Consider the following 22,500-nt stretch of genomic DNA (forward strand, 5'->3'; position numbering starts at 1 on the left):
CATTGGTTAACCTGGCGCCGCAGTCAACTCATGTGCTTGGATCGGATCGAGCTATTGAGTATTGGGCCTGCATACTCGCTCATCCGTATCCTTTGCGTACCGCCCCATGGCCCCGTCCTTAGAGTTAATGACTAATAGGCTTAACTCTTTGTATGTCTGCACCACAGTTCCCGTTCGTTCCGTGCCGTGGCCGGATACGTATTGCACAACAGTAGATACCATCACCTGACGTATCTAACACACCACTATTGTAACTCGTCGTCGAAGGACCTTTCAAGTGCCTGATGGCCAGGGGAGCTCTTACACGGCACGGAGACACAGTGATGCTCGCCCATCACAGTGTACAACGATCGAGTTTGCTTAAGTGTCTGGGTACCTACACACCAGACACAATGCAATGGCCACGGATCCACACAAGGCACATCACATGCAGAAAGCTTCACCAGATTATGACACATACCACACTCTTGTAACTCGTCGTCGAAGGGGCGTTCAAAGTGCCTTACGGCTAGGGGAGATCTAGCACGGCACGGAGACACAGTGATGGTTGCCCATCAAAGTGTACAACGATCGAGTTTGCTTTCCGCGCAAGCGTTCTAAGTGTCTGGGTACCTACACACCAGACACAATGCAATGGCCACGGATCCACACAAGGCACATCACATGCAGAAAGCTTCACCAGATTCTGACACATACCACACTCTTGTAACTCGTCGTCGAAGGGGCGTTCAAAGTGCCTTACGGCTAGGGGGGATCTAGCACGGCACGGAGACACAGTGATGGTCACCCATCAAAGTGTACAACGATCGAGTTTGCTTTCCGCGCAAGCGTTCTAAGTGTCTGGGTATCTAAGCACCAGACACAATGCAATGGCCACGGATCCACACAAGGCACATCACATGCAGAAAGCTTCACCAGATTCTGACACATACCACACACATGCAACTCGTCGTCGAAGGGGCGTTCAAGTGCCTTACGGCTAGGGGAGATCTAGCTCGGCACGGAGACACAGTGATGGTCACCCATCAAAGTGTACAACGAACGAGTTGGCTTTCAACAAATTCTGACACATAGCAAGCGAGCGACCGAGCTACACCGAAGGCAGCCCATGGTTGGTCACTCGCGGACGATCATCAGTAATGATCCTTCCGCAGGTTCACCTACGGAAACCTTGTTACGACTTTTACTTCCTCTAAATCATCAAGTTCGGTCAACTTCAGCCATGCCAGCTGCAGCTCACGAAGGAACCGCGGAAGGTAAGCCTCCAGAAACCTCACTAAATAATCCATCGGTAGTAGCGACGGGCGGTGTGTACAAAGGGCAGGGACGTAATCAGCACTAGCTAATGACTAGTGCTTACTAGAAATTCCAGGTTCATGGGGACCGTTGCAGTCCCCAATCCCGACTAGATGGGCATTTTAGTGATTTCCCGTTCCTCTCGGAATGGGGGCGCCTATTGGCGAGAACACGCTGCGACCCACATTGTAGCACGCGTGCAGCCCAGAACATCTAAGGGCATCACGGACCTGTTATCGCTCATTCTCAGCTTGCTAAACACAAGTTGTCCCGCTAAGCAGGGCAAACGTAGCCGACGACCGCCCGTGAAGGCGCCGCCCGGCTGTAACGTCAGGTGCGCCCGGAGGCGCACTGCTGACAGCGTTCTAGTTAGCATGTTTGAGTCACGTTCGTTATCGGAATTAACCAGACAAATCATTCCACGAACTAAGAACGGCCATGCACCACTACCCTTAAATTTGAGAAAGAGCTATCAATCTGTCTTACCTCGATAAGTTTGGACCTGGTAAATTTTCCCGTGTTGAGTCAAATTAAGCCGCAAGCTCCACTTCTTGTGGTGCCCTTCCGTCAATTCCTTTAAGTTTCAACTTTGCAACCATACTTCCCCCGGAACCCGATTTTGGTTTCCCGGAAGCGACTGAGAGCACCGAATAGGGGTAGCGTCTCCCAATTGCTAATTGGCATCGTTTACGGTTAGAACTAGGGCGGTATCTAATCGCCTTCGATCCTCTAACTTTCGTTCTTGATTAAAGAAAGCATCCATGGCAAACGCTTTCGCTTCAGTTGGTCCTACGACGGTCTACGAATTTCACCTCTCGCGCCGTAATACCAATGCCCCCAACTACTTCTGTTAATCATTACCTCTAGGTTTCTGACAAACCAACGAAATCGTATAAACCGAGGTCATATTCCATTATTCCATGCAAGATTATTCTCGGCCAACGCCAACCCCACGGGGGGGCCGGACGCTTTGTCTTAGCCTGCTTTGAGCACTCTAATTTGTTCAAGGTAAATGTGAGTATCTTGAGCACCATGAGGAGCCCGTGCCGGAGTTAACCGGTAGCACGGTACTCGTTCACAGAGTAACGCCCAAGTACACCATTGTGAGTCGCAGCCGTGAGCGCGCGCACGAACGGCCCCGGCGTGTAACCGGGCGCCCGTGGCGGTCACGTGTCTGGACGGGCAATCAACTTCGAACGTTTTAACCGCAACAACTTTAATATACGCTAGTGGAGCTGGAATTACCGCGGCTGCTGGCACCAGACTTGCCCTCCACTTGATCCTTGTTGAAGGATTTATACTCAACTCATTCCAATTATGGACCATCGTTAGAGAGGTCCATATTGTTATTTCTCGTCACTACCTCCCCGTACTGGGATTGGGTAATTTACGCGCCTGCTGCCTTCCTTGGATGTGGTAGCCATTTCTCAGGCTCCCTCTCCGGAATCGAACCCTGATTCCCCGTTACCCGTCGCAACCATGGTAGTCCTCTACACTACCATCAATAGTTGATAGGGCAGACATTTGAAAGATCTGTCGTCAGTCGACAAGCGACCATACGATCTGCGTCCTTATCCAGACTTCAACTCAAGCCGCCCGGAGGCGATTGGTTTAACTAATAAGTGCACCAGTTCAGCTACCCGCGAGGGCAACAGTCCCGGCATGTTGCATGTATTAGCTCTGGATTTTCCACAGTTATCCAAGTAACTAGTGGTAGGATGATCTTGTGAATTATAGCTGTTATACTGAGCCTTATGCGGTTTCACATTCATTTATGTTTGTACTTAGACATGCATGGCTTAACCTTTGAGACAAGCGTATATTACTGGTAGGATCAACCAGAATTCGTTCCACTACAGACACACACTCGCTTAGTGGGAAATAAATTTCCACACAACTCTCTCTCTCTAGAACCATATGGAATGGCTCTTTGGTGTTGGGTAAGGCACCAATTTGTTGGGGTGTAACGGTCACCACCAACTTTAAGTTTGTTAGGGCACAACGGAAACCACTAACTAAACTTTAGGAAACTAAATTTCCTCACACATTATCTCTCACCATATTAGCACTAGGTGCTATCCACGATTGTACAACGTTTCAACTCTTGAATCGACCGTAGGGCCGCGGAATTGCTTCCGGGCCCCTATTCTCGCTATTAATTGTTCATCTCTTTCAATACATCGAGTTCGTTCCATTGGGTAGTTCGCATGGCGAACGTTTTGATGCAGCCCCCTGGGGGACCACGGCACTTTACACCGGGTATGGTGTATGCGCAACCTACAGATAACAATAAACCCCTTATGCGTGTGTAAACCGATGTTGGGCTGCTCAACATCTTTCATGGTTACATCACTTGCACCAGAACCCACGGTGCCGATTTGGTAATATGTTGTACATTTACTCTCAAGATGTACGCTTCGGCCCCTTATTCAGGGGCTCAAGCTATTACCAGCAAGAACAATCCTCATCCAGACTTGAACTCGAAACACCCGCAGGCGAACGGTTTAACTAATAAGTGCACCAGTCTTGAATCCATGCGTCGGTGGAAACAATGCCGGCGTGTTGCATGTATTAGCTCTGAACTTAGCGAGTGATTGCCTTGCAGCTGTCATACTGAGCGTAGAGCGTGATTATCGCTCACTTGAACCATGTTGAATGGCTCTTTGGTGTAGGGTAAGGCACCAATTTGTTGGGGCGTAACGGTCACCACCAACTTAAGACTTGCTTATAGGTATTTCAACGTTTTCAACTCTTAAATCGACCGTGTTTCATTATCATCTCTTCTTCTTATTAAATGCATAGAGTTCGTTCCATTGGGTAGTTCGCGTGGCGAACGGTTTGATGCAGCCCCCCGGGGGGGACCACGGCACTTTACACCGGGCATGGTGTATGCGCAACCTACAGATCACCAATATATTTGTGATCGATAATGCACACTTCTTACACGACTGACCAGTCGACAGCGCTGCCTTCCTATTATGCGTGTGTAAACCGATGTTGGGCTGCTCAACATCTTTCACGGTTACATCACTTGCACCCGAACCCATGGTGCCGATTTGGTAATATGTTGTACATGGTCTCAAGATGTACGCTTCGACCCCTTATTCAGGGGCTCAAGCTATTACCAGCAAGATCAATCCTCATCCAGACTTGAACTCGAAACACCCGGAGGCGAACGGTTTAACTAATAAGTGCACCAGTCTTGAATCCATGCGTCGGTGGAAACAATGCCGGCATGTTGCATGTATTAGCTCTGAACATAGCGAGTGATTGCCTTGTAGCTGTCGAACTGAGCGTAGAATGTGATTATCGCTCACTTGAAAGGGTCAAGCCCTTTCGAGTCGTCCGGTTTTTACGCCAGACGACTCGGTTCACCATCTTTCGGGATACAAGTTGACTAAGTGGTACCACTACACTTATCAACTTTCGATTTGGTAATCCTCATCCAGCTTCCTTTCTGGAGGTCCCGAGGATTACCAATTGGGCTGTCATACTGAGCTCATATATTGGAGATCGATAATGCACACTTCTTACACGACTGACCAGTCGACAGCGCTGCCTTCCTATTATGCGTGTGTAAACCGATGTTGGGCTGCTCAACATCTTTCACGGTTACATCACTTGCACCAGAACCCACGGTGCCGATTTGGTAATATGTTGTACATGGTCTCAAGATGTACGCTTCGACCCCTTATTCAGGGGCTCAAGCTATTACCAGCAAGAACAATCCTCATCCAGACTTGAACTCGAAACACCCGGAGGCGAACGGTTTAACTAATAAGTGCACCAGTCTTGAATCCATGCGTCGGTGGAAACAATGCCGGCATGTTGCATGTATTAGCTCTGAACATAGCGAGTGATTGCCTTGTAGCTGTCGAACTGAGCGTAGAATGTGATTATCGCTCACTTGAACCATGTTGAATGGCTCTTTGGTGTAGGGTAAGGCACCAATTTGTTGGGGCACAACGAAACCACCAACTTAAGACTTGCTTATAGGCATTTCAACGTTTTCAACTCTTAAATCGACCGTGTTTCATTATCATCTCTTCTTCTTATTAAATGCATCGAGTTCGTTCCATTGGGTAGTTCGCGTGGCGAACGGTTTGATGCAGCCCCCCGGGGGGGACCACGGCACTTTACACCGGGCATGGTGTATGCGCAACCTACAGATCACCAATATATTTGTGATCGATAATGCACACTTCTTACACGACTGACCAGTCGACAGCGCTGCCTTCCTATTATGCGTGTGTAAACCGATGTTGGGCTGCTCAACATCTTTCACGGTTACATCACTTGCACCCGAACCCATGGTGCCGATTTGGTAATATGTTGTACATTAACTCTCAAAATGTACGCTTCGACCCCTTATTCAGGGGCTCAAGCTATTACCAGCAAGAACAATCCTCATCCAGACTTGAACTCGAGTCACCCGGAGGCGAACGGTTTAACTAATAAGTGCACCAGTCTTGAATCCATGCGTCGGTGGAAACAATGCCGGCATGTTGCATGTATTAGCTCTGAACATAGCGAGTGATTGCCTTGCAGCTGTCGAACTGAGCGTAGAATGTGATTATCGCTCACTTGAAAGGGTCAAGCCCTTTCGAGTCGTCCGGTTTTTACGCCAGACGACTCGGTTCACCATCTTTCGGGAAGGGACCGTCTCGGTCGCAAGCTGCTCCGGTCCCCAAACAACCTGCGACAAATGATAGGAAATGCCGACATCAATACGTGTTCAGTTTGGTTTATCGCTCATAGGTCTTTTTGACCATCGATCCCTGATTATAACTCTCAATTAAACAGTCAGGAGAGTAAGGCATGCCCATCGATATCTCATCGACAGGCGATACCGCAAGAACGGCCAACGACACATCAGGTGATCGATTATTGCTACGACTTTTGCTTAATCGTTTCCACTCCTTAGAGAAAGAAACCCCCGGGGACCGTCTCGGTCGCAAGCTGCTCCGGTCCCTAAACAACCTGCGACAAATGATAGGAAATGCCGACATCAATACGTGTTCAGTTTGGTTTATCGCTCATTGGTCTGTTTGACCATCGATCCCTGATTAAACTCTCAGTAATCCAGTCGGGAGAGTAAGGCATGCCCATCGATATCTCATCGACAGGCGATACCGCTTGAACGGCCAACGACACATCAGAGGATCGTATCTTGCTACAACTTTTGCTTAATCGTTTCTTCTCCTTGGAGAAAGAAACCCCCGGGGACCGTCTCGGCCGCAAGCTGCTCCGGTCCCTAAACAACCTGCGGCATCAAATGATAGGAAAAGCCGACATCAATACGTGTTCAGTTTGGTTTATCGCTCATTGGTCTTGTTTGACCATCGATCCCTGATTAATACTCTCAATTAGAAGGTCGGTAGAGTAAGGCATGCCCATCGATATCTCATCGACAGGCGATACCGCATGAACGGCCAACGACACATCAGAGGATCGTATCTTGCTACAACTCTTGCTTAATAGTTTCCACTCCTTGGAGAAAGAAACCCCCGGGGACCGTCTCGGCCGCAAGTTGCTCCGGTCCCTAAACAACCTGCGGCATCAAATGATAGGAAAAGCCGACATCAATACGTGTTCAGTTTGGTTTATCGCTCATAGGTCTGTTTGACCATCGATCCTAGAATTCAACTTTCGAGTAAGGCATGCCCGTCGATATCTCATCGATAGGCGATACCGGTAGAACGGCCAACGACACACATCTAGGATCGCATTTACTCTTCCTTGGATGGATAACCAATACCCTAGGACCGTTTCATCGCGAGCTGCTCCGGTCCTCAAACAACTCGCGAACCACCGATAGGATGATATTAGGAATGGCCGACTTTCATCCTTTAACTCTCAGTTCTGCTTACCAAAACATAGGTACTTGGACCTTAAAGACCACTATATGTTCCCCGATCGGGGGCAATCGGAACGTCTATCCATCATCAACATCGTTTCACTCATTCCGAACCACCAAATTGGACAGACAGTACCATAATCATCAACCGATTGCTTCAACTTCGCAAATTGTATGGTAAGTTCTACTAATTTCACATCTTACCATCGACTAATAGTGCATAAATCCACTTGGAAATCACTTTTCCTTGGTCCTCGGACCTTCTACGACAACGTCCAACAAATATCCGAAGTCGTTTCCCAACTTAGACCAAGCATTTCGTATCTTTACTTCTAATCGATTTTTTCTCGCATAATTGACGATCAAAATCTAAAAACCACATTTTGAGCCAGAAGCAGTCGTCCGATCGTCCTGGGGGTAGTCTCAATCGATTTAGAAGGGTCCAATTCATAAAGATACATACTCAGTCAAAATCATGCTTCTGGCTCACCTACCCCCTATATAGTAAACGAAAGCGTACAGGCGTGGAAAACGTGCCATTTTTCTCCATCACGGACTTTTTTTTTCTCGTTGCACCGACTCTAGTAAAAAAGTGAAATTTTTTACTAGTTACCAACTTTTGCAAATTATCATCGGATATCACTTTTCATGGTCTATAGTAAGTTCTTATCACGTTTTAGTAGTTTTTGAAAAAAAAATTCTTTTGAACTTTTCATAATTTTGCAAAACCAAAACTTTTTAGGCGGTTTTTTGTATGGAGCGTTACTAGACTAGGGGTCACTTTTTGACCAAAAAACCACTATATATCATTCGAAAGGTAATTTCAAGGGCTACAAAAAATTGTTCTACGGCACCCCCCTCCGACGTCTAGTATTCGAGTTATTGGCCAAAAACCATCACTTGAGCGATTTTTCGTTCAGGGTACCCGACTCTAGTAAAAAAGTGAAATTTTTCTCGATTGACCAAGTGTTGCAAATGACCATCGGATTTCACTTTTTATGGTCTATAGTGAGTTCTGATCACGATTTGGTACTTTTTGAAAAAATTTTTTTGACGCACTTTTCAAAATTTTGCAAAACCAAAACTTTTTAGGCGGTTTTGTGTATGGAGGGTTACTAGTCTCGGGGTCACTGTTTGACCAAAAAACCACTATATATCATTCGAAAGGTAATTTCAAGGGCTACAAAAAATTGTTCTACGGCACCCCCCTCCGACGTCTAGTATTCGAGTTATTGACCAAAAACCGCAACTATAGCGGTTTTTCGTACAGGGTACCCGACTCTAGTAAAATGATGCGATTTTTACTAGTCTAGGAACTTTTTGGTCAAAAAATCAAGTATATGTCATTCGATAGATAATTTCAAGGGCTACCAAAAATTGTTCCACGACACCCCCCTGCGACGTCTAGTATTCGAGTTATTAGCCAAAAACCGCAACTTAAGCGGTTTTTCGTCCAGGGTACCCGACTCTAGTAAAATGATGCGATTTTTACTAGTCTAGGGAACTTTTTGGCCAAAAATCAAGTATATGTCATTCGATAGATAATTTCAAGGGCTACCAAAAATTGTTCCACGACACCCCCCTGCGACGTCTAGTATTCGAGTTATTAGCCAAAAACCGCAACTTAAGCGGTTTTTCGTCCAGGGTACCCGACTCTAGTAAAATGATGCGATTTTTACTAGTCTAGGGAACTTTTTGGCCAAAAATCAAGTATATGTCATTCGATAGATAATTTCAAGGGCTACCAAAAATTGTTCCACGACACCCCCCTGCGACGTCTAGTATTCGAGTTATTAGCCAAAAACCGCAACTATAGCGGTTTTTCGTCCAGGGTACCCGACTCTAGTAAAATGATGCGATTTTTACTAGTCTAGGGAACTTTTTGGCCAAAAATCAAGTATATGTCATTCGATAGATAATTTCAAGGGCTACCAAAAATTGTTCCACGACACCCCCCTGCGACGTCTAGTATTCGAGTTATGGGCCAAAAACCATTCATACTTGAGCATTTTGCTCATTTTGCCTGTACGGGTACCGGGGACTAGTAAAATCAGGCCAATTTTACTAGAGTGGGGGTACTTTTTGGTCAAAAAAACAACTTTTGCTCGTTCGATAGGGAATCGATAGGGCAACAAAAAATCGTTCTACGACCCCCCCTTCCGATGTCTAGTATTCGAGTTATGGGCCAAAAACAGTTTATAGTTAATTTTTCACTCGATTTTTCACCAAGTATCGCACATTACTCCGGTTCTATGCATTGGATCGTCAATCTTTAAGATTTTATGGGTAGTTCCAACTGTTTGCTACATTTCATCCATACATCACGAACCGATTCAATGTCTCTGGTAGAAGTTATTAGAGGAATAAAAAAATTTACCCTTGGCTTTGGACCGTACAAGTTTACCCATTTTTGGCCCATATTTGCCCCATAGCTCCGCCGGTATCCAAGATATGGCCACACTTTCTTCTGGCCATGGGTAGATGGCACTTGTGGCTAGATTTCTTCCATGCACCACTAATCGCTACCATGTCTGTGGCCGGAGCTATTCACGAAAGCGCCTCGCGCACTTGGTCGGATTTTTGGTCCAACTTCACCATTTTTGGCCCATATTTGCCCCATAGCTCCGCCGGTATCCAAGATATGGCCACACTTTCTTCTGGCCATGGGTAGATGGCACTTGTGGCTAGATTTCTTCCATGCACCACTAATCGCTACCATGTCTGTGGCCGGAGCTATTCGACGAACAACCATCGCATTTACCTAGGTACTTTTTCGGATTTTTGGTCCACCTGGCACCATTGTTGGCCCGTATTTGCCCCATAGCTCCGCCGGTATCCAAGATATGGCCACACTTTGTTCTGGCCATGGGTAGATGGCACTTGTGGCTAGATTTCTTCCATGCACCACTAATCGCTACCATGTCTGTGGCCGGAGCTATTCGACGAACAACCATCGCATTTACCTAGGTACTTTTTCGGATTTTTGGTCCAACTTGCACCATTTTTGGCCCGTATTTGCCCCATAGCTCCGCCGGTATCCAAGATATGGCCACACTTTCTTCTGGCCATGGGTAGATGGCACTTGTGGCTAGATTTCTTCCATGCACCACTAATCGCTACCATGTCTGTGGCCGGAGCTATTCGACGAACAACCATCGCATTTACCTAGGTACTTTTTCGGATTTTTGGTCCAACTTGCACCATTTTTGGCCCGTATTTGCCCCATAGCTCCGCCGGTATCCAAGATATGGCCACACTTTCTTCTGGCCATGGGTAGATGGCACTTGTGGCTAGATTTCTTCCATGCACCACTAATCGCTACCATGTCTGTGGCCGGAGCTATTCGACGAACAACCATCGCATTTACCTAGGTACTTTTTCGGATTTTTGGTCCAACTTGCACCATTTTTGGCCCGTATTTGCCCCATAGCTCCGCCGGTATCCAAGATATGGCCACACTTTCTTCTGGCCATGGGTAGATGGCACTTGTGGCTAGATTTCTTCCATGCACCACTAATCGCTACCATGTCTGTGGCCGGAGCTATTCACGAAAGCGCCTCGCGCACTTGGTCGGATTTTTGGTCCAACTTGCACCATTTTTGGCCCATATTTGCCCCATAGCTCCGCCGGTATCCAAGATATGGCCACACTTTCTTCTGGCCATGGGTAGATGGCACTTGTGGCTAGATTTCTTCCATGCACCACTAATCGCTACCATGTCTGTGGCCGGAGCTATTCACGAAAGCGCCTCGCGCACTTGGTCGGATTTTTGGTCCAACTTCACCATTTTTGGCCCATATTTGCCCCATAGCTCCGCCGGTATCCAAGATAGCGCCACACTTTCTTCTGGCCATGGGTAGATGGCACTTGTGGCTAGATTTCTTCCATGCACCACTAATCGCTACCATGTCTGTGGCCGGAGCTATTCACGAAAGCGCCTCGCGCACTTGGTCGGATTTTTGGTCCAACTTGCACCATTTTTGGCCCATATTTGCCCCATAGCTCCGCCGGTATCCAAGATATGGCCACACTTTCTTCTGGCCATGGCTAGATGGCACTTGTGGCTAGATTTCTTCCATGCACCACTAATCGCTACCATGTCTGTGGCCGGAGCTATTCGACGAACAACCATCGCATTCACCTTCTCGTTGCACTTCTTCGGGAATTTGGTGCAACCAAGTTTTCACTATAACTTGGTCATTTTCCGTCCATCGGACATGCGGTTTTGGGTGTCGATACTTGACACCGCCCGCTACAATATGTTCCTCCACGACCATGTGGTCCGATGCTTCCAACAGGAGCTATTCGAGGATTACCGATTTTTCACCATTAAAAATGCTCAATTTTGCACCAACTTTTGCCTATAACTCAGGCTGTATCGATCGGATCTTCAATCTTGAAAAAGTTTTGGATAGGTGGCACCAAATGCTACATTTCGTTCTTCCACGTCAACTTTGTCCGATGTCTAGCAAAAAAGTTATTCGCGAACCAAGTCCAGAACCCATGCAATGGCTGCCCTCATTGCATACATCACGGCGGTTAACTCTCGTTACTCTATACCGTGGACTTGGTACTTTTTCAGGCATTCGTTGCTACTTCTCGGTTCATGATATTCGTTTACGGTCTTCACTAGGGCATTTGGTGCTCCTTATCGGTTCATGATATTCGTTTACGGTCTTCACTAGGGCATTTGGTGCTCCTTATCGGTTCATGATATTCGTTTACGGTCTTCACTAGGGCATTTGGTGCTCCTTCTCGGTTCATGATATTCGTTTACGGTCTTCACTAGGGCATTTGGTACTGGGCTTCCCACTTTCTACTGATCGATCCATACTCACTTGCGTGCACCTAGCCTAGGAAGGTTTCCTATGGCTTCCCATCTTTCTACTGATCGATCCATACTCACTTGCGTGCACCTAGCCTAGGAAGGTTTCCTTGGGCTTCCCATCTTTCTACTGATCGATCCATACTCACTTGCGTGCACCTAGCCTAGGAAGGTTTCCTATGGCTTCCCATCTTTCTACTGATCGATCCATACTCACTTGCGTGCACCTAGCCTAGGAAGGTTTCCTTGGGCTTCCCATCTTTCTACTGATCGATCCATACTCACTTGCGTGCACCTAGCCTAGGAAGGTTTCCTATGGCTTCCCATCTTTCTACTGATCGATCCATACTCACTTGCGTGCACCTAGCCTAGGAAGGTTTCCTATGGCTTCCCATCTTTCTACTGATCGATCCATACTCACTTGCGTGCACCTAGCCTAGGAAGGTTTCCTTGGGCTTCCCATCTTTCTACTGATCGATCCATACTCACTTGCGTGCACCTAGCCTAGGAAGGTTTCCTTGGGCTTCCCATCTTTCTACTGATCGATCCATACTCACTTGCGTGCACCTAGCCTAGGAAGGTTTCCTATGGCTTCCCATCTTTCTACTGATCGATCCATACTCACTTGCGTGCACCTAGCCTAGGAAGGTTTCCTATGGCTTCCCATCTTTCTACTGATCGATCCATACTCACTTGCGTGCACCTAGCCTAGGAAGGTTTCCTTGGGCTTCCCATCTTTCTACTGATCGATCCATACTCACTTGCGTGCACCTAGCCTAGGAAGGTTTCCTATGGCTTCCCATCTTTCTACTGATCGATCCATACTCACTTGCGTGCACCTAGCCTAGGAAGGTTTCCTATGGCTTCCCATCTTTCTACTGATCGATCCATACTCACTTGCGTGCACCTAGCCTAGGAAGGTTTCCTATGGCTTCCCATCTTTCTACTGATCGATCCATACTCACTTGCGTGCACCTAGCCTAGGAAGGTTTCCTTGGGCTTCCCATCTTTCTACTGATCGATCCATACTCACTTGCTTGCACCTAGCCTAGGAAGGTTTCCCTTTGGTACCGACTTCCATCTACGCACTCGATATAACCTAGGTACTTGGTACCGATGATGGTTAACACTCAAGCATTTCTTGCATCCTGCGTGCAAGGTACCAATTTTCACTTCTTAGGTACGTTTATGGGCCCGCATTTATCCAATATCGCTCCGATGGCCTTTCGCATTATTTCATCCGATAGCCCTTGCCAAAAGCTACCAAAAGTTCCTCCACGGCCATGTGCTCCGACGCTTAGTTTAGGAAATATTCGAAAAAGTTCAAAATAGGAAGCATTTTCTTATTGGAAAATCACCTTAAATCGATGGCCATTTTTTGGTCAAAAACTTTAACGTCTTCCCGACTTTGCGGGAATTGCGAATTTTAGGCACCCAGAGAAAATCTTTTACTTTAAGGGGGCGGCCGCGAAGTTGCCCAAAGTCTCGGACACAAAAATTCTCAAGTTCCCCACTCTAGTAAATCGCCCTATGAGTATCTCCTGGCCCGCGAGCTCTGCGAGCGGGCCAGCTTCGGCGATTTTTGCCTTTTCGCCTAGGCGGTTCTTCTACGAAATTGGTCCACAGCTTTTGCTCAGAAAGCTAGCATTTGTTGCAACAGTTAGGTGCTTGGTACCACATTTTGGTATCCATTTGGGCATTTGTTGCAACTACTCGGTACTTTGGCCCACATTTCGCTCTACTCGGGCCTCTATGGTGCTACTTGTCGGTACTTTTGGCCAACTTAGGCCAATTGGGTGCAACTTGTGGGTACTCTGTGGGTACTTTAGGGCATATTGTGTCTTTCGGGTGAACCTTCGCGATACTTCATGGGTACTGATGGCCAACTTAGGAACATTCAGTGCAACCTTTGGGCCTAAGGAAATTTGTCCAACTCTTTGGACTTAGAAAATTTTCTGGACTTAGAAAATTTTCTGGACTTGTAAAAATTTTCAAATGTTCAATTTGGCCCACATTTCGCTCTACTCGGGCCTCTATGGTGCTACTTGGCGGTACTTTTGGCCAACTTAGGCCAATTGGGTGCTCTTTGTGGGTACTCTATCGGTACTTTTGGCCAACTTAGGCCAATGGGGTGCTATATGTGGGTGCTCTATCGGTACTTTTGGCCATGTTAGGCCCATTCGGTGCTATATGTGGGTGCTCTATCGGTACTTTTGGCCATGTTAGGCCCATTCAATGCTATTTGTGGGTACTCTATCGGTACTTTTGGCCAACTTAGGCCCATGGGGTGCTCTTTGTGGGTACTCTATCGGTACTTTTGGCCATGTTAGGCCCACTCGGTGCTATTTGTGGGTACTCTATCGGTACTTTTGGCCATGTTAGGCCCACTCGGTGCTATTTGTGGGTACTCTATCGGTACTTTTGGCCATGTTAGGCCCACTCGGTGCTATTTGTGGGTACTCTATCGGTACTTTTGGCCAACTTAGGCCAATGGGGTGCTATATGTGGGTGCTCTATCGGTACTTTTGGCCATGTTAGGCCCACTCGGTGCTATATGTGGGTGCTCTATCGGTACTTTTGGCCATGTTAGGCCCATTCGGTGCTATTTGTGGGTACTCTATCGGTACTTTTGGCCAACTTAGGCCAATTGGGTGCTCTTTGTGGGTACTCTATCGGTACTTTTGGCCATCTTAGGCCCATTCGGTGCTATTTGGGGGTACTCTATCGGTACTTTTGGCCAACATAGGCCAATTGGGTGCTACTTGTGGGTGCTCTATCGGTACTTTTGGCCAACTTAGGCCAACTGGGTGCTATTTGTGGGTACTCTATCGGTACTTTTGGCCAACTTAGGCCAACTCAGTGCTTCTTGTGGGTACTCTATCGGTACTTTTGGCCAACTTAGGCCCATTCGGTGCTATTTGTGGGTACTCTATCGGTACTTTTGGCCAACTTAGGCCAACTCAGTGCTATTTGTGGGTACTCTATCGGTACTTTTGGCCAACTTAGGCCAACGCGGTGCTATTTGTGGGTACTCTATCGGTACTTTGGGACATATTATGTCCTTCGGGTGAACCTTCTCGATACCTCATGGGTACTTGTGGCCAACTTAGGAAAATTCAGTGCAACCTATGGGCCTTTGGAAATTGTTTCAACACTTTGGACTTAGAAAATTTTCTGGACTTAGAAAATTTTTTGGACTTAGAAAAATTTTCAACTTCTGTATCTTCTTCATCATGTTCCATTTTGTGGGACTTAGAAAATTTTCTGGACTTAGAAAATTTTTTGGACTTAGGAAATTTTTCAACACTTGTAAAATTTTTGTTCCTTCTTTGAAGAAGAATACTTTCCACTATTAGCTTCTTTCTCTTTTTCTTCTTAGTTGTCTTCTTATTTTCGGTCCGAGAGCGCCGACACTTGTAAAATTATCTAAGTCCGAAGACTTTTGGAATGAACCAAAAGTCAACGAACACAATACATCAACCCTATCAACATCAAGTGGCAACCCGAAGGAAGCGCAGCGGCCAGCCCATGTACAACGCGAAGTTGTAGCATGCAACCAACCAACCGCTAACCTCCAACGGCACTCAATGTATTCGTTACACATGGGCGCACCTGCACCACACTGTCGTGACCATCCAACGAGCCGTCGGTTCGGTCGTGTGTTACAAGCACCCCATCACATAGGCATAGAGTCACCACACAGTGTTCTTCAACACTCTCGTCACATGGTGCAAGTCACGGTACGCACCACCAATGTGCACTGGTTGGCCAATTCCAGCACACACGGGGCGCGCACGCGCAAGCACTAACCACCAAGCATGGGTCGCCTGAGAGGATCGATGCGAACGCATCTCTACAACTTGAAGCTCCCAGCCTGTAGTCCCGTCGTTTGCGGGCGGTCGTAGGTGTCGAAACTAGTGATATCCACAGTCGGCAAGCTCGTCCACCGGTGTTCCCAACATGTATGGTACTAACACGTGCAGCGCGAACCCGCCCTTTGCGGCCTAGTAGTAAGCGGGGATGAGACGCCAGTGTGCCAATGGACAGCACGGACGGTTCTCGGAGGGTTGTTAGGCCCGCTAGCTTACGACCACCTAATGGGTATAAGAAGCGCTATCAGCTCGGATTGGATACGACCTTAGAGGCGTTCAGGCATAATCCAGCGGACGTAGCGTCATACCATAGTCCGTTCGAACTAGTATTGAGCCAGTGGTCCGTACCTGTGGTTCCTCTCGTACTGCACAGGAATTCCGTTAAGATAGCGACAAACAATGCACACCAGTAGGGTAAAACTAACCTGTCTCACGACGGTCTAAACCCAGCTCACGTTCCCTTGAAAGGGTGAACAATCCTACGCTTGGTAAATTTTGCTTTACAATGATAGGAAGAGCCGACATCGAAGGATCAAAAAGCCACGTCGCTATGAACGCTTGGCGGCCACAAGCCAGTTATCCCTGTGTGTGCGTAGCTGTCAAGCCAGCAGTTTAGACGTGCTTTGTGTCGCTCCGTATTTTTTTGCAAGAATATTGTGCTAAAGTGCTTATAAAAAGCGGAACAATAGTCGAAAAGGGCGAATTGAGTGTCATTCTTAGCGGATATCGGAAAAGAAAATCGTTCTACTTCAATTTACTGCGTTAAAACTCAGTTTAAAGTGTCCCCATACACTTTGTATGGGGAACTTCAGTGGTGAATTAATACCAATATACCGTGTTGGAACATTGGAAAAGTGGTAAAACACATGCTAGGGAGCATAAACTATTGTTTTCTAGCGACGTAAAGTGTTTTTAAAAAGAGGAAAACAGAAAAAACTCGACGTGAAAGTGCGTGCAACAGCGTGGTACGGTGGCGTCAGGTGTGTCGTCGCGTGTGTTTGTGTCATCAACAACACCACGAAGCGTTTTCGAGCAGTGAGGACAACAACCCAACGTAAAAGCTCCCTTTTTATGACGACAGCGCCACCCGTGGCGGGTTCCGCAACTTCCAGCGAAGACAGCAACCACCTTCTCTTCGACGTCTGCAGCGCCACCAGTGACCGGTAGCGGTAGCGCTTAGCCGGGACACCAGCGTTACGAAGCGTTACGGTGCTATAAAACTCGATGCGAATTGCATACCTTTCCGGCGCTTAGCGGTCAGAGAGTGAGAACGCGCAGCCGGAGACCGGGAACGCTTAGCAGGAGACCGGGAACGGTTCTTTGGCTCCGAATCCTTCCCCGGGAACGCCAAAACGAGAGACTTCAACGCGTCAGCAGGCGACGAACCCGTTTTTTGGTGTTTTCTTGAATCTCTTGCGGAATTTATTAAAAATTCTTATTCTTGCGGTTTTCTCTTGCGAAATTGTTTTTAATAAAGAAAAAAGTGGGAGTTTTTTATTCTTGCGATCCGCGGACGGGAAATCTGCCAAAGGGGCTCTAGCGACGGACGGTCGTTACCTTGGCAGATGTTGAAGGGAATATTCCCTTGTTCCGTCTGAACGATTCGTGCAGGCGGTTTTTTGTGAAAGGAGCGGAGAATGGAGGGGCGGGTGCTTCGTTCCGGGGTGCGGTCGTCGTCCACGCCTCGGAAGCGGTCCGATACCCCTTCCCCTTTACCGGAGACACCACGGCCGGCCGGACCAACGGTGGCGGTTCCGTCCGAGGCTGATAATTCCGAGGAGGAGGACGATGCGGAATTTTCCGACGCCTCTCTTCTCGAGCAGACGGTGGTGCCGCCAGTGGTAGCGGCAGGGGAGATGTCTTCAACCGTGGCTCCCCACGACGATGGCGAAGCGTCGGTGCTGGCTTTCCAGCACAAGATGCTGGAGAACTTCGCCAAACAGATCGAGTCGCTGACGGAAGAGCTGCGACTTAGCCGGGAACGTGAAGTGGCCCTGAAGTGTACGCTGGAAGCGCTTCAAGAGGGCATGCGTTCCTTGACGGCGCTTCATTCCTCGGCACAGCCTGTTGGTCAGGGCAGTGCCAGGACAAAACGCAGCCGGCAGCAGCGCAACCGTGCGAAGAAAGCTTCGCAACTGCAGCAGCAGCAGCAGCAGCAGCAGCAGCAGCAGCGGCAGCAGCAGCAGCAGCGGCAGCAGCAACAACAACAGCGGCAGCAGCAGCAGCAGCAGCAGCAGCAGCAGCGCAGCCAGCCACAGCCGCAGCGACGGACGGTCGCAGTGTCGGCTAATGGCCAGCAGCAGCAGCAGCAGCAGCAACCGCAACGTCAGCAGCAGCGGCAACAGCAGCAGATGTCCTGGGCTACGGTCGTGAGCGGTCGGAAGAGCCGATCGCAACGTTCGACTCAGCAGCAGCAGCAACCGCAGCAGGTGGGCCAGCCGTACCGGCCACCTCAGATGCGCCAGCAGCAGCAGCAGAGTCAGCAGCAACAACATCAGCAGCATCGTGCCCAGTCTAAGGGGCGTCCTCCGCGTCCTGACCGCATTGCGGTGGTCCCAGGTTCGGACAAAACCTGGACAGAGATGTACGTGAAGCTGCGTACATCTCAGGAGCTGCAGGACGTCAGGGCAGACATCGGCATGGGGCGCCGGACCGTGCAAGGTCATCTGCTTGTACCGTTGCGGAAGAACGTCGATAGCGCGGAGCTGGCTCGCCGGATCCAGCTAGCGCTAGGTGAGGATGGCGAGGCACGAGTGGTGACGGAGATGGGTGAGCTTCTCATCACCAACGTCGACTCTCTGGCCAAAGAGAGTGACGTGAAGCTTGCCATTGAGGAGAAGCTGGGGTCAGCGGCTGGCATCACTCACGTCGAGCTTTGGGAGCTCCGTGATGGCACAAAGCGAGCGCGTGTTCGACTCCCACTGGCCAAGGCACGGAGTCTCATTGGTCAGAAGTTGACACTCTGCCAATGTGTCAGCGGCATCCGCGAAGTGCCGAAGAAGCCGCTCGACCGTCAGCGCTGCTTCCGTTGCCTGCTGATGGGGCACCTGGCGCGGGACTGCCGTTCTTCAACTGACCGGACGGGTCAGTGTTTGCAGTGTGGCGAGGTAGGCCACCGCGTTAGTCAGTGCACGTCGGCAGCTAAGTGCATTGTCTGCCAGGGGCCCCATCGAGTGGGCCACTCATCGTGCCGACAAGGTCAACAGTGTCGGGTGTAGTGAGGGTGATGCAGGTCAACCTGGGTGGTGGACGCACTGCTCAGGATCTGGCCCTGCAAACAGCCCGCACTAAGCGGGTCGACGTGCTGCTGCTGTCAGAGGTGTACCGACCTCCAGAGGGCAGCGGAAACTGGACGGTGGATTCGTCGGGGAGAGCAGCTGTGGTGGCGACCGGCCACCTTCCGATCCAGCGGGTCTGGCGCTGTGCCATGCCCGGGTTGGCTGCTGCGCAGATTGGAGGGGTGGTCTTCATCAGCTGTTACGCCCCTCCACGTCTCAACGCCGGCGAGTTCGAGCAACTTCTGGAGGCGGTGGAGTTGGAGGCCCAACCCCACCCTCGCATCGTCCTGGCAGGCGATTTCAACGCCTGGAATGAGGAGTGGGGTAGCCAACGTACCACCCGGCGCGGTGAAGAGCTGCTCGATACAATTCGGCAGCTTGGGCTTGTGGTCCTGAACCAAGGATCGGTCCCGACGTTCGTGGGCAACGGAGTCGCCACTCCCAGTGTCGTGGATGTGTCTTTCGCGAGCGCATCCATTGCTCGTCCAGACACTTGGGAGGTGGCAGCGAACACCACTTCGTGCCACTATACGGCGTCGGACCACCGGTACATTTTCTTCACCGTGGGGCCTCCAACTCTTGACCAGCAGCGACGACAACAGCAGCAGCACCAGCAGCAGCAGCACCAGCAGCAGCAGCACCTGCAGCAGCAGCATCGTCACCTGAACGGGAGGCAGCAGCGACAACAGCAGCAGCATCGCCAGCGGGGACAGGGGTCCTCTTCGTCGTCTACCACGTTTCGGCACGCTGGCCGTAGATGGAAGACGACGCAGTTTTCGGTGGAGGCATTCGCAGCCGCACTCCAGACGGCCGGTTTTCCGGAACGAGCCGTCAGCCAGGAGGGGATGGTCGACGCCATGCTAGATGCATGCGACGACACGATGGAGCGCGTCACCATGTCGCATCGTGACCCCCATCGAGACCTCTTCTGGTGGACTCCGGAGATCTTGCGTCTTCGGGAGGAGTGTTCGACCGTGCATGAGCGGATGCTTCGTACCACCGACCTGCAGGAGCGCAGCATTGTGGCTGCACATCATCGGTCGGCGAGGAGAGCTGTCGAGAAGGCTGTCCGGGCCAGCAAGCGAGCGCAGCTCGATGAGCTGATTCAACAGGCGGAAACCAACGAGTTTGGGGCCGGTTATCGGGTGGTCATGTCTCGTCTTCGTGGCTGCTTCGTGCCACCTGAGACTGACCGTGTCGTGTTGGAGCGGATAGCCAACGATCTGTTCCCGACACATCCGCCTGTTGACTGGCCGGACGCTGAATCATCGAGCGTCGACACCGAGGAGCGGAGTTCTTCGTTGACCCCTGTCACCGTGGGCGAGCTGTTGTCCATCGTGGGATCGATGGCGAACCGGAAAGCGCCTGGACTGGACGGTATCCCCAACGCGGCGGTTAAGACGGCCATTAGGAAGTACCCGGAGGTTTTCGTCCGTTTGTACCAGGACTGCCTGGACCGGGGTGCGTTTCCAGCGCCCTGGAAGAGGCAACGACTGGTACTGCTGCCAAAGCCTGGCAAGCCTCCCGGGGAAAGCTCCTCCTACCGGCCGCTGTGCATGCTCGACGCACTCGGCAAGGTGTTGGAGCGCCTAATTCTTAACCGCCTCAACGAGTTCCTGGAGGAACCGGATGCGGAACGGCTGTCGGACGGGCAGTACGGTTTCCGGCGAGGCAGATCCACCATCAGTGCGATCCAGCGCGTTGTCGAAGCGGGCAGGACGGCCATGTCCTTTCGCCGCACCAACGCCCGAGACAAGCGCTGCCTGATGGTGGTGGCACTTGATATCCGCAACGCCTTTAACTCTGCGCCCTGGCAAGCCATCGCCAACGCGCTGAGGGACAAGGGGGTACCGTCATCGCTGCAGCAGATACTGAGGAGCTATTTCGAGGACCGGCGGCTGGTTATCGACACCAGCGAGGGCCCTGTCGAGCGGAACATCAGTGCGGGCGTTCCACAGGGTTCCATTTTGGGACCCACGCTTTGGAACGTGCTGTACGACGGGGTCCTGGGTGTCCAGTTGCCTGAGGGGGCCGAGGTTATTGGCTACGCTGATGACCTTGTCGTCTTGGTCCCCGCAACGACACCCCAAGCCGCTTCCTCGACTGCTGAACGAGCCATCGCGGTAATCATGGACTGGCTGGACCGGAACCGTCTCTCGTTGGCGCCAGAGAAGACGGAAATGACGCTCATCTCCACCCTGAAGCGTCATCCGGTCGTGAGCATCAACATCGGAGGTGTGGTCGTGCAATCCCAGCGCTCCATCCGTTATCTTGGAGTTTGGTTGCACGATCACCTGTCATGGTTGCCGCACGTTCAGCAGGCTGCAGCGAAGGCCATGAGGGTCGCGGAGGCCGTCACGCGCCTCATGCCGAACCACAGTGGACCGAAGTCGTCGCGTGCCCGACTGCTGGCGGCCGTAGCGGACTCCATCCTGCGCTACGGGGCCCCAGTATGGTCGGAGGGGCTGCAGCTGCGCCAATGCCGTAGATTGGTGCAGCGCGTGCAGAGGACAACGGCCATTCGTGTGTGTCGGGCTTTCCGGACGGTGAGGGGTGAGACGGCCGTGCTGCTGGCCGGTCTCATTCCAATATGCCTGCAGATAGAGGAGGACAGCAGGGTCCATCAACGGCTGAACGATCCAGCCAACGAGATCTCCAGGTCTGGCGTTCGGGAGCTGGAGCGTGACCGGACGTTTGAACAGTGGCAGCAGCGGTGGGACGCGGATGCTGCCAGCGAAGACGCCAGTCGGTACACTCGGTGGACGCATCGAGTGCTACCCGACGTGAGGGCATGGCAGTCACGGAAGCATGGAGACGTGACGTTCCAGTTGGCGCAGGTATTGTCTGGCCACGGATTTTTCCGTGACTACCTGTGCCGGATGGGCTTCACGTCGTCCCCGGACTGCCCCAGATGTCCTGGCGTTGCCGAGACGGCGGAACACGTCGTATTTTGCTGTCCGCGTTTTGCCGCTGAACGAGAGGTGCTGTTCGAGGCGGGGAGATCGAACCAGATCACCCCCGAGGGCTTCGAGGCAGCCTTGCTTGAGAGCCCGGAGAGGTGGAGCGGCATTTGCGAGTTCGTCGCACGGATCACCGACGAGCTGCAAGATGGCTGGAATGCGGAAAGGGAGGAGTTAGCCGCGCAGGACCAGCTGTCAGCCGCACGCCTCCCCGACAACTCGGTGGCTATCGCTCGCAACCAGCGCCGGAATGTTGCGAGAAATGCGGCTCGAGCAAGAGCAAGGGAGTTGCAGCGTGGTGGGCGGCCCCCATCACCACCTCCGTCGCCTACTACAGCTGCGCGTCGTGCGGCCATTCGCGAACGAGTCGCGAGGTTCAGGGAGAGGCGAAGGTCCGTGGCCTCCCTGGCAT

At 50.6% G+C, this 22,500-nt stretch overlaps 1 long non-coding RNA gene across 1 annotated transcript in view; it reads right to left on the reverse strand.

Annotated features, from left to right (window-relative positions):
• Positions 1-11,567: 11,567 nt before the first annotated feature.
• Positions 11,568-22,500, reverse strand: part of LOC125774179 (uncharacterized) — a 28,921-nt gene continuing 17,988 nt past the window's right edge. The window contains exon 3 of the long non-coding RNA XR_007420653.1: positions 11,568-13,021. This is a non-coding gene — a long non-coding RNA (uncharacterized LOC125774179). The remainder of the gene's footprint in view (positions 13,022-22,500) is intronic.

This window comes from Anopheles funestus (genome assembly GCF_943734845.2).
Source record: "Anopheles funestus chromosome X unlocalized genomic scaffold, idAnoFuneDA-416_04 X_unloc_89, whole genome shotgun sequence".
Taxonomy (NCBI): Eukaryota; Metazoa; Arthropoda; class Insecta; order Diptera; family Culicidae; genus Anopheles; species Anopheles funestus.